General features: G+C 48.3%; 1 protein-coding gene across 1 annotated transcript in view; it reads right to left on the bottom strand.

Annotated features, from left to right (window-relative positions):
• The window catches only part of LOC138510292 (annexin A1-like), a 109,931-nt gene that overhangs the window by 54,247 nt on the left and 40,536 nt on the right, over positions 1–15,148 (bottom strand). The gene's annotated exons all lie outside the window — the stretch shown is intronic.

Below are 15,148 nucleotides of genomic sequence, written 5' to 3'. Positions count from 1 at the left end.
GCTCAACATGGGGCACGTGTTAACTGTTTTCCCTCTCCCAGCACTACATGCCATCACTGCAGATTTGCTCGTATTTTATGGTGAGTTTTAGCTCCGTCAAAGTCAGTGTAAGCATTATCAACTATTGTAGGTCTATTGGTGTGCAGGCAATAAAGCACGGCATCACCAGCATATACAAGCAAGGGGAATGCTTTTTTTGCCGACCCATGGGAAGTCTGCTTTTGAGTTCACTAGTGCTCTAAACAGGCCATTTATGTAGAGAGTGAATAGGACTGGTGCTAGCACACAGCCCAGATGAACTACCATGGCCACCTCCAAGTAGGCTGTGCATTCACCCTGATCCACAAAGTGGACACAGGCCATGGGGTCTTCATGGAGCAATTGTATAATCCACAGCAGCTCTGATGGACATCCCATGGACCAGAGCACCCACCAGAGAAGCTGTCCACTTTGTCAAATGCGGTGCTCAGGTCCAAGAAGGCTAAATAAATTGGCTAACCCACCATGGCCAAAGGGGGCAACTACCAAATAGAGGTTCAAAGCCTGGTCCCGAGTGCCCAAAACAGGTCTGAAGCCATATGGGCCTTCTGAGAGCATCTGACTGGTTGAGATCCAGTCTTTGACATGCTGCAAAATGACCCGGCCAAAAACCTTGAAGGAGGTGTCCAGCAGTGAAATTGGCCTGTAAGCAAGAGGACTTCCAGGATCACCTTTTTTGAAAATGGGTTAAATTGATTTTTTCCAGTACTGCGGATAGGCACCTGTGGCCAAATAAGAATTAAAGCAGGCTGCCAAGACAGGAACCCAAAGGTTCATCTCATCCTTCTATAAAATCGGCAGGGACTGCATCCGGTGCAGAGGCTCGATTACGTGCCTGCTGGGTGACTGCCTTTTCCACCTTCAGAGTTAGCTGTAATGCTGTGCAAGGCTCCCCATTCCCAAACCCACAGTCCTGCCCACTATACAGAGTAGAGAAATTATCGAGCCAAGACTTGGCTGCAGCATGATTTTCCCTGTGGGTCTTGACATTTGTATTGGGGCCTCCCACAACGAACTCCCAACATTTCTTGGAGTCCCATGCGGAGACAGCCATCCATAGGTCCTTCCATGCTGTATTTTCCAGTTGGGCTTTTCTGCATTCTACGGACCCTTTATAATCCGCCCTTCCCTTGACAATGTCCCCCCTAGAATCTCTCAAAGTCCTTAATAGGTTGTTCTGTCCCGCCCTACATTGCCCCATCAAACCAACTGACCAGCCTACTGTGCCTTTGTTTGAACTCATACTGAAAGCAGTATGGCCTTCCAGAGATCCTTTGACCAGAAAATAATCTGATCAGAAGAAGCCTCTTCGTCAAGAAAGTACAACATTTCACGTAGGTTTAGTGATACAACTTTGCATTGCGCTACTATAGGATCACACCTTGCCTATTTTATTTGTTTACAGTGTTGGTTTTTTGCACATTGACCCAGTTGATGGGGAGAAGCCTGATGGACTTCGAAGACCCCCTCATTTAAGACCAATTTGAGCGGGAAGTGGTCACTAAAAATGTATGCACAACTCACCATAGGTTCCAGTGCTGAACGCGCATGAGCAAATAGTCAATGGTGGATGAGCCATTAGTATTAATAAATGTAAAATTGCCTGGTTTGTCCGAGTGAATGTGTCTGCTAAGTGACCACATTCCATGTTCAGCTAACTATGTGCCCGGTTGCAGGCCCCTGGGGCAGGCCCGTTCATCCTACATCAGCGGGGGCTTAATCCCATAAACATGCTCCTTGTCAGGATCAACAAGATCAGGTGGCATCCCATTAATAAAGTCTCCTCCCAGTACCAATGACATTCGATCATCCAGGCGATACAACATTGAGCCCTCAAAACATGTTTTGAAGTGCCCCGAGACAATTAACATCCGAGACATGAGGGCTGTGATTGATATGGATTTATTTGTATCACACTCATACACAAGTGTTTCAGAGCGCGATGAGGCAAGGAAGAACAAAAACAATCTAACTAGGCCCAGTGACATTGAGAATGTGCAAGTGCAGGGGAGAGGGAAGGGGGAAGTGCGGGGGACGGGAGAAGTGGAAAGTGCTGAACAAAGAAATAAACAGTGGTAGTGCAGCCAGCAAGTGGCCAGTGCTAGGTTTAAGGCACAGACCGGGGGTGTTAAGTGCAGAAAAAAAGGGGGGACTGCAGGGTTACAGATACAGACTCAACTTCAAGGGTTGCCAAGAGGCAGTGCTGGTGTGTGGCAAGGTGAGCAAGTACCTGGGCCCGAAATCAGAGGGTAACCAGGTGCACAATGCCAAAGCAGAACAGATCAGCAGGTGAGAGGAGGAGCGAAGGCAGAAGCAAAAAGGAAGGTCTTGAGGTGGTTCTGGAACCGGCAATAGTTCTCAAGTTTGAGTGGCAGGCAGGCCCCAGCCGAAGACAGCTCTAACCCCAGCTCGTTTCTTTGAGAAACGCCTGACACCGAGCGAGTTTAAAGAGTGAAGGGCTTGAGAGGGAAGGTGTTTACGGAGGGAGAGTTTAAGGTTTTTTGGACCCAGGCCCCAGGAAGCCTTGTGGACAACGTAGAGGGTCTTGAATTTAATCCTTGCGGCTACTGGTAGCCAATGAAGAGATATCAGGGCAAGAGATACAATCCCAGGTATTGAGGCCAAGGACAAGTCTCGCAGTCCTGTACTGGATGAGTTGCAAAGGGCTTAGAGTAAAAGCAGGTAGATTTAGAAAGAGGCTGTTGCAGTAATCCAACCTAGAGAGAACCAGGGCTCGAGGAACAGTGAGCTTCTGGGGGAAGGAGAGGAAAGGCAGAATAACTGAGGTGCAGTTGGAAGTTTGACGTTTTAGAGAGATGTGGGCAGAAAAGGAAAGAGTGAGTCGAAGATGACCCTGAGGTTCTTAGCCATACAAGTGGGGGTAGGAGGAGGTCCAAGGGAAGCTGGCCAGAGTGACAGGAAAGGAGGGTGAAGGTGTGCCGATGAGGAGGATCTCTGCCTTGCTGGCATTCATGCAGAGATTGTTGGTGGCACACGAATCCTGAATAGCAGACAGGCTAATTGGAGAGAAGGAGCAGAGGTGGCAGAGGGAAGCCTGAAAATGGGTTAAGTCATCTGCATAGCACTGAAAATTGGAGCATAAAACAGCAATGCAATGGGCGAGAGTTGCCATGTATTGGTTGAAAAGCCAGGGTGAGAGGCTAGACACCTGGGGAACACTGCAGGTAGAGAGGGAGATGGAGGAAAGGAAGGACCCAAGTTGGACCTGGGAGGATCGATCAGAGGAAAGAAGTCAGCCAGGCCAGAGCCTGATCAGTGATACCCAGGTTGTCACAGAGACTGTTGAGCAGGATGGTATGGTTGACAGTGTCAAACGCAGAAGAGAGATCAAGTAGGATGAGGACAGCGGGGGTGTTAGAGTCAAGGTTGGAGAGCAGATCTTCAAGGATTTTCAGGAGAACAGTTTCCGTTCTTCTGGCAGCTCGAAAGCTAGACTGATGGTCGTGGAGACAACCAACAGATTCGAAGTGAAGGCTAAGCTGCGAGATGGCCAGGTATTTCAGGAGTTTGCCCAGGAAAGGACTTGGGCGATAGTCTGCCGGGCATGAAGGGTCAGCTGTGGGTTTCTTGAGAAGAGGGTGGACAAGAGTGCGTGAGAGGGGAGGGGGAAGGCCAACAGGGTGAGAAATGTTGCAGAAATCGGTCAGGGCAGTAGCAAGAGTGTCCACGTGATCCTTGATGGTTTTGGAGGAACAGGGTAGAACCTGTTTTGGCAAGACCTTCATAGATCAGACTCATCTAGAGACCTTGTCGGGGAGAAAAGGGGAAAGGATGAGAAAGGAGGGGGGGCGGTTGCAGGAGGGCCAGAGTTTACAGAAGGAGAAGTGAGAAGAGGGGGAGGGGACGAGAGGCAGGAAAGGATGTCCAGGGTTTTTGGGATGAAGTGGGAGGAAAGGGCCGTGCAGAGGGCATGTGAGGCGACAGGAGAGTAGAGACTGCATAAGGGTTGGCCAGTTATAGAGTTTCTTGGATCTGATGTCACCGAAAGATGTTGTATAGAGGTGTTATGAATGTCCCTTACCCTGAACGGATGATTTACTTCAGAAGTATTGATAGGCCCCCATAGCAACAACCTATTCTTGCGTGCCGGGATGGAGGAATAAACAAACCCCTCCAACAGCACGGGTTCTATTGCCCAGGTTTCCTGCAATAGAATACATGTGGGTCACAACATTCAGTCTTGCCAATTTAGCAGTGGCCCCTGCAGCCAACTAAGCAGCGGGACTGCATTCCATGCCGGTTTAATAATACCATCATTAGTGCACAGGGCGGTGAAGACCGATTTTGCTATCGTTGGGTATCCCTCATTTGGGGCTCCTGGTCAGTCAAGTTCTTGTATTCCGAGGAGTCAAATTTATGATGTAATTATTGCACCAGTGTCCTTCCAGGCCACCCTCCCCCTTGTATCCACTGCAAGCCAGCACCCCCCCACCCCCCATTTGCCTGCCTCTCAAATAGTCTCCCAGTTTGGCCGTTGTATATATTTGCGGGAGTACTATGTGGTGGGTAAAAAGTAGCTAGATACAGAGTCCGGACTATCCTCCCCACGTGAATGCAATAAACCACTGCTCTCAGTGTCCAACTGTGTAGGGACAACACTGCCAGCCCACCAAAACACCCAATTGCGCCAAGTAATACAACCATGTGCAAACAAGCAGTTTGTGGAATATATGCAAAGTGTGCTAGAATGTACTGTACAACTAAAAATCAAATTAAACACACTAGCAGAAGCGATTGGACAACTATTGGCTGTGTGCTTAAAAATACACTTACAAATCAAGAGAAAAAAGCCGGACAACCAAAGTGAGAGAACATTTAAGCTAAAATACAAGCTAAAAATTCAAAGCAAAGTCTTGTAACTCCCGCTGACAAAAATTAAGATTGTTAAAATTAGTTCATTTTAAGTCGTTAAATTAGTATCCGATGTTAAAGAAATGAAAAAAGAAAAATTAAACTCCCAATGAGTTCAGGGGAGTAGACCGGCGAGCATGAAAACCCAGGGCATGCCCGACTAACTAAGGGGGCTGCCTTAGTCCGTCTTCCCCCTCCCCACCCCAGGGCCACTTGTGAATGCGATTTCCTTAGGTTTCCGGAGAGTGGGTATTCGGCCCGTGAAGTGATGTCAGCGGGATTAAAGAGGCGTTAGGTAACTGGGTAATGTTCCACACAGATGTTTGCCTCACTTTCACCTTGCTCCCAGTTAGTCCATTCCTTACCATGTCAGCTACCATGGACCGCAGGCTTGCCAGCTACCAGTCAGTGCGCCCAATTCCCGATGAGAAGGTTCCTCTGGGACGCAGCCTTAGCCCATTGATGCGTTAATGTGTGTGGGAGGGAGAGGGGCAAACGGAACAGTGTTCTATGCTGGTGTAAATTGTGGGGCTATGACCAATGAAGATACAACGCACCATTGCAGCCCTCCTCCTCTATAAAATGTCCTTTCGTCCCCCAACAGCCAGCCTCCATTGCTACGTGGTGCCAAAAATGTCAAGATATGACAGCGGCAGAGCCGGGGGCACTGCATGCGAGGGTTGGGGGGTGGGGGGGTAGTACAAATACAATGACGTACAAAGGAAAACAAACTGTACTCTTTGCGGCAAGCTCCGTTCGTGAGTCTGTCAGTTTCACTTTGTAATGAGCAGCTCCAAAGCTCAATAAATGTTCCATAAGGTTTCCCGGGAGTTGCAGGTAGCTGCCCCAGATTCTCCCCCGACCACAAGAGACCACTTTCCTCCCCACTTCCCGCGCAGATATAATGAAAACGCATATAGCAACAAGAGATGAAAGTGGTTCTGGAAAAACCTTCCTAACCAGTATACCGTTTTAGTTCGTAGAGTGGCTGACCAATAAACCTTAGACTAAGGATGCAAATGGCCTGATAGAAGGCATAGTTCACACAACTATGGGAGATTTATCATTGTGCTTCATCCCCTCTCCTAGTGAGACACCCAGCACTTTTTGCTGGACTCCTGGACCTTTTCCTGTTAATCCTGAATGAGTGGAGCCTTTCCACTCATTCATTCTTATGGGCTTGGTCTTATGGCACTCTATTGTTTGTAAATCTACCTGTTCTATGGCGTTGTCTGCACCATAGCTCTTAAAGGGTATCTGCGTGTTACCACTGCAGCACACAGCTCCTTCTGGGCAGTGTTGCTGGGGACCCCTAGGATCCTCCTTTAAGATTATTTTCCTGTGTCCTCAAGTAAAATACAGTTCTTAAGGATAGAGAGATACTTTGCATCTCTCCCAAAACTATATAGTCTGAGAGATCACACCACCTTCTGTCGAGGGCCAAACAGATACTTTGTTTGTATCCCCTCTGCTCCAGTGAATTTTTAGTCACAGACAATCACCTAGTTATGGCTGCTGGCAGTGGACGCGTTCTACCAACTGTTGTGCATTTTATATACCGCAAGCTATGTCCATAGCCACGGTAGTGCACAATAGGGGCACCCAACCTTGTCCTCCCCTCTTTTTTATTACTAGTGTGGTTATTTTTTGTTAGCCCTTCTACCATTGTGGGAGGGGGAAGCGTGTTTTGCCTTCGGCAGGAACCAGCAGGTATCCCACCCTAGGGTCCAGAGTGTCTGGGTAGGCAGGAAGTTTCCTATGTGACAGAAGCTCCGAAGAAGACTCCTTCCCTTTGTCTGGTGGGAACAACCAGTCCCAAGACAAACTTTGAAACGAGCCATCTCGAAATCCTAGGAACTTGCAGAGCTGCGAAACCCCAATACCAGACGACCTGCTGCCAATTTAGAGTACGACGCTGTGGAAAGGCCAAATCCGATCCAACTCGCCCAGACCCCCTCAAAGTGTGGACTGCAGGCGATCCGTGTCCTTTGTTGGTGCTGCCGAAAAGGCGCCAAAAACCACAGAGTGAGCCAAGAGTTGTTGAAAGTCATGCTACAGGTCCTCACTTGAAACTGCTGCTGAAAGACCACTGCCCATTGTCCTGCCTTTCATCACCAGACCAAGGAATCCAGAGGTAGAGTCCAGAGCTGCCACATCATGCAGAAGCCAACACAAACCCTTTCTTCAAACTCAAGGTACTGTGGATGGAGGGGGGCAGGTATTGCTTACCTGATTCCAAGCAATCGCTCCAGAGGATTGGAGTGCATTAAAGGTATCCAGGGAAACCCCCTCTGTTGCCAACTTGCCGCTTCAATAACTTTAGACACTGGAAGAAATCTGCAGAAACTCTACATTATTTGCTGTTTACCAAGACTTCAAGCCCTCTCCGAACTGCCTTTAGCCAGGGTTGCGTTTCTGAACTTGCCAGGCAAATAAACAGTCTCTAGAACCTTGAACTAAGCTCATATTGCACCAACCACTTATTTCCCTCCAAGTGACTTTTCTATATGTGTTTGCACAGTAAATGCATTACTGTGTGACCTGTTTAAACCTGCATGAGTGCGCAATTGCCAATCGTGTGTTTTCCCTCTCTAACTTTGCTACAATTCAAACCGTGAACAAATACAAAAGTGAAAGTGCCCTTTTGAATTATCTAGAATTCGTAAATGTTCTAACGTAAACATCTCAAGTATTTAACAGGATTCTGGTGTAAATATAAATGTATGTCTTTTATATAAATATATGTTTAAGTGCTTCTTCGCTGTGCCCATCTAACAAAGATTCAGATTACTTATGCACAGCTCACATCTTCCTCTTAAGATCAGCCTGACTGCTCTGCCACACTACCAAGGTTGTGAGCTGGTACAGACTAATACTAAAAGTTGGGAAGGGATCAACAAACCACTGGGATAGCCTACTGAAGTCTTACTGCCAGTCAGACTTTAGGAAAACTCCAACATCACGTTATTGGATCTGGCTAGTTTATGGTTCTGTGGGCCAATGAACTAGATTCTGGATAGTTGGACCACCACTCACACAACCTCAAGACACGATGCAGACAGTGAACAGTGATGTCCACTAATAAATTGGCGGGAGCTGATAACAAAGAAACTTGTCTTGTGGCCTTTGTGGTGGAGAGCTACAACTTCAGGGAAATACTTCTTGTTCCATGAGATGGTGATCTACACAGTGGCGAGGCTCAACTCCTGACAGCAGCAATTGCCCAGGAAAAAAGTTTGACTAGCCCACAGAATTATTCTGCGAGTGTTTTGAGGACTTCCAGCTGCTGGATCTTTGAGCAGAGGCTGCGACTGGTTGTTCCCATCAGTCCAGCGGTCCAAGTACCAATGAAGGCCTTCTGTGGACAAGTGAAGAAAGGGCTTCTATGCATCTTACAAGTGCTGAGTCTTTGGTGTGCTGCTCTCCTTCATAGGGGTCTTGGTTCCAACGATGATCAGTTGCATGCGTCCTTTTATCCAGGATCCAGCCCGAGTTGCTCACAGACCACTCGGTGACAAGGATATGCACTATTCTAACTTAGCAGGAGCTGTCCAATCCTGGAAATCCTCTGGTCACAGCAACTGCCCAGCAACAGAAACTTGGCTTAGATGTGAACTGGGTCAGCTACACACAGACCGCCACTTTGACCATGAACGCCAAAGCTTTCTTTGAGACAGGGCCTACTATATCGAAAATCTGGCCCAGGAGAGTAAGGTTAAAAAAGATGGCTAAAGAACCAGTGAAAATCTCATGGCACCGGCATTTTAGAATATACAGTTCTCTAATTGGCATGAAGCTGTAAACTTCAAGTGCACGAGTATATTAAAAAGAAAATGGATCTGCTGCTTCCGGCCTGGACACATCATGCAAATAGCCTCAAAGTTATTCAAAACAAAGTTACAGGGACTACCACACTTTTGTTCCTGCACACAATGCCTTATGTGAACACAGAGATTTACTACAGAAAACAGTTCTCTTGCACAGATCGCTATAGTGACTGATCAGTGCCCCAAAAACAATTGTGCAAAGGCTTCACTTACCTCGGCCTGGAAAGGTTCAAAATAGCACAATGTAGGATATCCCATTGAGGTCTATGGAGGGAAAGCAGCAAAAAAAAAAAAAAAAAAGAAGAATCTTTCCCAACAATGGAAATCTATGATAAAGTAAGCATAATTGATGAGGCTGGTGCCGCCAGTTCAGCTATTTTTTACTGTGGCATGGTATTTTTACCAGGCATCAAGGGTATAGAAAATGTGTTATGGGTCTCGACTGGCCTACATTATATTGGTGCAGCCAGTTTGGACTGGTTTTCATATATTCTGGAATGGCAGGTTTAATAGCAAAGCCAATATCAGTATGTTCTTATATGGGATAATGTCATAATGACAGCCAGCATGGACAGGTTTCCTTATAGTATAATTACTGGCATTATTCGCAAAGCAAATAGGAGTATGTTCTTATATGGGAATACTGGCATATATTTGTGAAGCCAGCATGGAAATGTATTGGGCACAGCCAAGGTAAAAATCCTGGTTATACTGGCATGTATAGTGGGCAAAGGCATCAGGAAACTGCAATTTGGAAAAGTGCTCCCGTCCACTGTTGGTGACTTTTATAAGCTCACCCCATGTTCAGGTCAGTTAACTTTAATCCACAGTACAGAGAAGTTACGGAGCATGGCAGCTTTGTGGTAAAATTTCTCTCTGAAACAAATTTGTGAAAAGGGAGCCATGTGTTCACATATTTAACAGTTGCCAATGCGAAAAGTGTTCCATGCCCATAATTCCCCACATCCTGACCCACCACATTGCTATTATCGGGCCTGGTTCTGATTTCCAGTTATGTGCCAAAGCAATTCTAGCTGCAGCAAGCATGTGGGTGATTAGTGTTGCCTGCGTCATACACCCTCTTCCACCACTCCCAATAGTATCACTTTTTGGCACAGAAGAAGCTGTATCCCCAATAACTCTCGTATACGACTCAGGATTTCTTTCCAGTAGATCTTTGCCCTTGGACACGTCCACCACATATGCCGCCCCCAATTGACTACACCCCCTCCGCACTCCGCTGGAACCTTGGGGTTCATCATATGTAGACTGGTGTCGAATACCACTGCATGTAGATCTTGTATGCAGACCATCATGGAGCATCGGGAGCACCTCTGTGCCTGTGACCAGACCTGCCCCCATTCTTCTGTGATTGCTTCCCCCAGATCCTGCTCCCATTTACCCATGGATGGTAATTTCTCCCCTGGCTCAGCACCATCTAATAAGTGGTACAGTCTTTCATGGTAAGTTTCAGGCCCACTCGGTCTCTATTGGCTGCCTCCACTCCTATGTTCATAACCAAGACCTGTGCATAGTGGAACCCCTCGTTCAGTAAGGCCGCACCATTTTGAAAAAAGTCGATCAAGTTTAGTTTGGCTTTCCCCACCCAATTGATCCAATAGCCCGGAGCCCTCCCCGGTGATAAGTCCAGGTTATATCCTATGGGGTTAAGGGGGCCCATCCCTGGCTTGAGTTTCTTTGCCCGTAGTGACTTGTCCCAGTAGCGGAGTGTGTTGACTTTAGCAGGGGTCCACCTGCCTCCCACACCATTGATTTCAGAAACCCCAAGCAACCCGGCGGAATGTCATTAGCGAGCTAGAGCAGCATGCACCACCCCCTCTCCGTAGCGTGAGTCCCAGAACAGCATTGGCGCTAGTTGCGCGTACCAAGACATCCCTGGGAGCCCCAGAACACCCATGCCTGGGCCCCAATATAGTAGTATTTTCTTAGACACCCCCGACTTCCTACCACCCCAGATGAAATGGGTTATACCTTTCTGTAATCAGAGGATCTGTGGTGGAATTCGACGACACAACATATGAATCTGGGTAGAAGCGTAATTTTGATAGCTGTAATACGAGCAAACCATGAGAGTTCCTGCAATTCCCACCTCTTGAGATCCCCATACAAGTTCCCCAGTAGGTACAAGAGGTTGGCTGCAAAAGCCACTCATATGTGGAGGGCAGTTTCAAACCACCCCCCCCGCCCCAAGTATTCCAGGGCATCCCTTTATCAGAGTGAAGGGTGCGACTCGCGCCAGTGTGCTACCATTGCTGGGTCCTTTGGGACATTAAGCGCCTTGGATTTTGCATAGTTCTTGCGGAAGCCGAAAGCCCCAGCGAATTACTCTAGCAGGACCATCACTCTCGGTAGCGAGCACCCTGCATCTCAAAGGAAGAGTAAGTTGTCTGCATATAGCTCCATTTTATGTTCTGGCCCCTTGACATCCATTCCCCTTATCGCTGGGTCCGCCCAGATTGCCTGTGCCAGAGGCTCCATTGCCATGGCAAAGACCAGAGGAGAGAGTGGGCTCCCCTGCCTTTTGCCCCTCTGTATAAGGATGGTTTCCGAGAGATTCCCATTAACCTGTAGTTTCATAGACTGGATTCGGAAATTGGGCAAAATCATTTGTGTGAAGGTTTCCCCACTCCCAAATCCCTCCAGCGCAAGCCTGAGGTAGCTCCAGTCCATAATGTCGAACGCCCTTGTGGCATCCAGCGCTAGTAAGGAGAACTTCTGGTCCGTCCTCCTGCCACATGTTGTCAAATTCACTGCCCTCCGAAAATTATCTTGGGTGTGCCTTCCCATAATAACAACCCTGCCTGTTCAGATGTCCAAATTTTGGCAGAACTGTCATCAGGTGGAGAGATAGAACTTTGCATAGTTTCGCATCCCCATTAAGTAGGGACATCAGTCGCTAACTAGAGCAGGATCCTTCCCCGGTTTTAGCAATATGGTTGTGAATGGGCCCATATCCCCGGAGACTACCCCAGTATCTCGCACGTGATTAGAGTCTAGTTAGGGGGCCTGTTATGATAGTTTGGAACGCTTCAGAATATTCATTCCCGAACCAATCTGGCCCAGGAGCATATTCTCTGCTAATTAACTTATTGCCCGGCTAATTAATGGCTCGGTAATTGGGGCTTCCGCCTCTTATACTCTGCGATATGTGGCAGCTCGGGCCTCCCCAGAAACTCCTGGGCCCTTTCAGTTAATACCCTCCCCCCTTGAACACCCTGGAGCAATAGTCATACATAATTTCCATGTTTTCGGCCTTTCAAGATTCCCATTCCTCAGTTATGAGATAATTCTTTGCCCGCTGTTTCCCGAGTTTCGCTGCCAAAAATGTATTTGCCTTGTCCCCTTTCACATAGTAGGTTTGTTTTGTTTGGATAATTAATTGTGCCAATCCGTCTGCTAGGTGAGATTCTAGTTTTGATCTGGCCTTCATCAAAGTCCGCCATGCTTTATTGGACCCAGTGGCTTTGTGTAAACCTTCGGCTTCGGCTTCCTTCCTCTTCAGTGCCACCTGCACCATTTCCTTTTCTCATGAAAGCTGATGTTTTAGCTATGAATTCCCCTCCGCATGACCGTTTTTGCTTGCATCCCACACCATGCCCCAGTCCACTCCCCTTTCATTTTCCCAAAAATAGTATCTCAAGGTTTCCTCAGTCCTCAACAGCAAGTCCCTTAGTATTAAACTATTCACGCACCGCGGTTTACGGCCCCTTGGGTCCACCATCAGGGGCTCCACATAGAGGATCACCGGGGCATGGTCTGATGGATATCTTGTCCCAATTTCCAGGTCCGTTGCCTGGGGAATGAGCGTATCCGAGATTAACACCATGTCTATGTGGGAGAATCCCATGTGTACCGCCAAGTAGTGAGTGTATACCCTAGATTGAGGGTGAAAGAACTGCCAGGCCTCCGAGTTGTAGTTCCCTTAGGAATTGCGCCAGTGCCACCCTGTGCCTACCATACGCCTTGGTGGGAGTGACAGACTTGTCCATAAGAGGGTCCATCACATAGTTAAAGTCCCACCTAAGAGGACCTTGCCCACACAGCACCCTGCCAGTTTGCCCCAGGATTGTCACTCCCCTCTGTGCCACTGGAGGCAAAATACAGTTTTGGGAATGCTTTATGCCCGAGACACGAGTTGGTTTCCTGCAGTCAGGTGACTAGTGTGCAACTAGGTCAGATGCCTCAGTATGGCGCTCCTCTTGACTGGAGAGTTTAATCCCTGCCCGAGGGCAGTTGTGCGCTATACAAATGCAAATCAATAAAAAAAGTTTAGAGAAAGCATTTCTAGGTCAGCCAATCACCAGTTGCACCCCTCCAGTGAATCCCCTCTATGGCTCTGTTGAGTGCTTTAATGTCCCCAGATTGTGGCCCATTACATTTTGCCGACTGTATGGCCATAGTGGTGTGCAGGATGACTTTCTTCCAGGGGTGGGGGTCACGCCACCATCTCGTGTGGTGTGCACCTCGCAGTGTACAGCACCTGCTTGATGTTTTCAGCGCCTGAACTTGATGACCCCTCTCTAAGACTAAGAGCCCCCACCCCCACCACAGTGGGACGGCCCGGCAATGTACGCCACTCCTCCTGCCACGGGACCCCTCCCACTGCTCTCCAGTTGATGCCACACTTCACTAGGATGCTGCTCCCTCCTCCAGGTCCTTGGTCAGCTGTGGGAAGCTCTGCCGCACAGGGGTGGGGGGGGGAGGGTGGGACACCACTGCATCTCCGGATCGGGTCCGTCCACCATTTTGGAGGCTTGCCACTGCCGCCTTCAGAGGGTCTGCGGTCCCCGTTCTGGTGCCGGGAGCCGCATCATATTTGCACGGGTGAGTCCCCAGGCCATGGGGCGCTCCCTTTACATTGGGGCTGCAAGGTGTTCGATGACGGGGATTTTGCGGGTAGGGCAGGACCGGGAGCTCAGCAGAGGCATCTGTTTGCGTCTCCAGCTAGCCACGCCCCTCTAGGATGTCATGTTTTACCATGCAAGAATAAATTGCTAGCTGCCTGGCTATTTACCCAATTTTTATGCACCATTTTAACCAATCCCCTTGGTTGGCCTCGGGTCACTCGCACATTTGTGGAAGAAATGTACACCAAAAAACAAAAATAGCAGCCGCTACCATTATGAGTTACTGGGCAGATTAATTTCCAGAATTAACCATGGGGGTGAGGAGTGAGGGAAATTATGAGGTGCCACTGCTCTTGCTAAAGAACACCAAAGCAACTCAGAACCAGTTCCAATTCAAAGCATTGAGAGAAAACAGTAAAAACATTATTACATGGCCTTCTAGAAGGGCCCCTAGCACTTGAAACCATACTCTGACAGAGAACAGGGCAGAGTGCCAAGAGTCACAAGTCCCAAAGATACAACTTGAGTTAGTGAGGAGTCTTAGAAGTAGCAAAGCAAACAGGTGAGTAAGTGACCCAAGATGCAAGAGCAAAGGAGTTCTCTCAATCCCACCACTCTAGGTGATTACCAGGGTGATCATTGCTCAACCGATTACAACCAGGAAAATTAGGGTTAATAACTTATGCCCGTTTAACCCTAGACCAGCTGAGTTAGCAGAGAACAGCCATGCAACGTCGGCCCTCTTTCTCAGATTCTGCTTAGAACCACCCTTAGTGTTCCTTAAATCTCTGGTCCCACTTCAATGAAAAAGGTCCTACTGAAAAAGGTGCAAGAGATGCAGATTTAGTGGTCACTTGCTGTGGCCAGTCCATGGTTCCCGTCACTGGACAGCTGGATGACTCGGGCACAATGAGATGAAAACTTCAACAATCCCCAGGACATTAAAGCAGACTGCACTGAAGATCTGTGCTCAAGTGGAAGGAGAAATTTGTGGCTGAGGCAAAGAGGCTGGTCCTACAAGGCCATGCTTTGTTCTGGACAGCAGCAACTGGTTCTTGTCGCACACAATTACACTGTCACTGAAGCAGTGGGAGCTAATCAGTCCTCAGGATTGTCCTGGGACACTTCCCCAGGAATCCAAGGGAAGGATCCTAAAGCAGGGACCGGGACAAAGTGTTCAGGAAATCAGCAAAGGAGCAAGGCTTCACCAGGACTTTGCTGAGGAAATGCTAGTTGGCAGAGATGTCCTTTGGAGGTGAGTCAGCTGCACCCATTGTAAGGCGCCTTGGCTCCAACAATGTGAAAGGCGGCAAAATTCTCATACATTTGAGCTTGGGTTGCCTCTTAGACTACCAATGGAAAGCATCTGCACCAAACGGGCAGGGCTGCCCAATCATTGACAGCCTCCAACCTTCACATCTGCCCAGCAACTGATTTTGGAAAGTATATGTACTGGGCCCAGACAGTGCCAACCCCACCTCCAGTCAACACAGCCATTTCACCTAGGAAAGCCAAGGCTTTGTCCGGGTAAGGGCTTTCCCA

The sequence above is a fragment of the Ambystoma mexicanum genome, chromosome 6p (genome assembly GCF_040938575.1).
Source record: "Ambystoma mexicanum isolate Mex_15411 chromosome 6p, UKY_AmexF1_1, whole genome shotgun sequence".
NCBI lineage: Eukaryota > Metazoa > Chordata > Amphibia > Caudata > Ambystomatidae > Ambystoma > Ambystoma mexicanum.
Note: the sequence above shows the minus strand (reverse complement) of the source record. Positions and strands in the feature narration are given on the sequence as shown.